We start from the raw sequence: 2316 nt of genomic DNA on the forward strand, positions 1-2316 counted from the left end.
TTTCCTAGGTCTGCTGAGGTTCCTCAGTGGGTTCCTGAATGTTTGTTGAGACACCATGAGCCAAGAGAAGATACTTATTCCACAAGAGCAATTGTATAAGCCTTATTTTACATTGCTCTTGTCCCTCCCTCTATAAAACCTGTTCCACCTATTAAATCCTCTTAGCACACTCTAAACCTCCTCTTCCTGCAAATTACACTGTCCTCTCTCTTCTTCCAATCAGCCCCCAATATATGAAAAAAGCTTAAATAGGTAGAGGAAGGCCTTCAAACACCTTAACAAAATCTCCTGAGCAAGGTTTATTTGTTTTTTTTTGTTTTTTATTTATTATTATTTTTTTGTGTGTGTGGGAATCTGGAGGCTGGCCAGTGAAAAATTATGTCCATGAGACAACACTAGACCAGTACTATGATCCCAACTTACTCTTTGGCTGCATAATGTTTGTGTGGATGAGCAAGGCTTTTAAGGTCTATAATGACCGAGAGGGACAGGAGAAGACAGACAGAACCCAAAGAGTTCAGGCAAAATGCTGGCTCTTGGCAGCCCTCCTTAAAGTCTCCAATGCCCCGAAGGGGCCTAATAAGACTCCATCAGGGCTCTGCTTCAAGTGTGAAAAAGAAGATCATTGGGCAAAAGCTTGTTTGACTCCTCAACCCCTGCCAGGGCCATGCCCTTGCTGTGGGAAAAAGGGACACTGGAAGGTAGGCTGCTCAGTTGTCCAAGGGAGGGTTCAGTCTCTTCCTGCCCTGCTCCAGCCACCTGTGACCTAACCTTGCTCAGCCTGCTGGAACTTGCCACTGAAGACTGAAGGTGCCCAGGGCCATCAGCGATTGATGAGCCTAGGGTGACTGTACAAGTAACAAGTAAGCCAATCTCATTTCTTATAGACATGGGGGCCACCTACTCTGTCTTGCCTGAATATTCAGGTCCTGCTCATCCCTGGAAGATCTCTGTTGTGGGTGTTGATGGTCTTATTTTTCTCCTCCTTTTCCACAGATCCACTGCCTTGTCTAATATATGGTGTCTCCTTTACACACTCTTTTTCTCTTCCTTCCTTGGTGCCCTAACCCTATTTTACTCTTCAATTTCAGAACCTTTCTCATTTTCACCTCCCATCCTCATAATTGACCTCATTGCTACTCTTGGCCAGCCAGATTTGCCCACTTCTGTTACAAATTTACCTCTACCATGCAACATAGTGAATCCCAAGTCTCTCCTCACCACCCCCAAGGCTAAAAAAACTCCAGGAAAATAAATTCATAAAAAAGATGAGTTAAAAAAATTAAAAACGACAAAAATATCTTTATATATATATATATATATATATATATATCTTTATATATATATATATATATATATATATATATATATATATATATATATATATATCCACATTCTTAATAAGATCTAGTAAATTCAGCAAGTCCCAACATTTCATTCTTGTGTTTATGAGAAACATGAGCCTGATGTGTCCTAGTGATTTCTACAATGTTTGGGCATATATTTGAAAGGTAAACTCTCATTTTCTTGTCAATACATTGAAGAATTCCTCTTGTTTTACTCTTAATTATGTTGAGGGTAGAAAATCCTAATTCACATAAATAGAATGTTGAAAATTGTAGTAAAATGTTCAAAGCTTTTTTAGATATTGCTATATATTCTTCTTTTATAGAAATCCAAAAGGCTTCAAGAGACAACTCCTTATGTTTAAACATCAGTCCATGATCGTTGGATATAACTACCAGTTCTTCTTCTGTTAATGTTAAACCAAACTCACTTGAAGCTTCCATGAATGGGTTTCTAATCCAATCATATTGTTCAGTGTTAAGTGATGGAAATGCTATAAATTAAATTCTGTCCATCTGCCTTCAAGTTCTATTTTATTTACACTTAATTTTTGCTCATTTCCAGAATTAGATTCTTAAATATCATGCTTCTTTTTGAGAAATCTATCCATTTTATTTGGGTGTATTTATCTAAACATAATATAATTATGTGTTAATAATAAATATAATAGTGACATGTTAACAAAAAGAGTGGTATTTCCATAATGAAATGGTATAATAAAGTAACTGTATTTATTTTCATATCTGGGCACATGCCACGAACCAGTGCAGCTAGTAATTCCAGGTCCCGAGTGGAAATGGTGCAGAATTAAGAAAATACATGGAATAAAGAAAATATGGAGTCAGGAGGGCCCTGTAATTGCTGCTGGCAAGAACAAAGCATGCCCAAAAAACAGCATTTTGCTTTATTTATAGGGTAAAGTGGGCCATTAGCAAATCAATGAGAGCTTTGATCATGTTTCCAAGGCAA

The 2316-nt window shown here is 37.4% G+C and overlaps 1 non-coding gene across 1 annotated transcript; it reads right to left on the reverse strand.

Annotated features, from left to right (window-relative positions):
- Window positions 1-340: 340 nt before the first annotated feature.
- On the reverse strand, window positions 341-522 carry LOC136380233 (small nucleolar RNA SNORA23). Its single transcript, XR_010746907.1, has one exon. It is a non-coding gene; the product is annotated as a small nucleolar RNA SNORA23 (small nucleolar RNA).
- Window positions 523-2316: the final 1794 nt, after the last annotated feature.

This window comes from Saccopteryx leptura, chromosome 8 (genome assembly GCF_036850995.1).
Source record: "Saccopteryx leptura isolate mSacLep1 chromosome 8, mSacLep1_pri_phased_curated, whole genome shotgun sequence".
In the NCBI taxonomy this organism is placed as follows: Eukaryota; Metazoa; Chordata; class Mammalia; order Chiroptera; family Emballonuridae; genus Saccopteryx; species Saccopteryx leptura.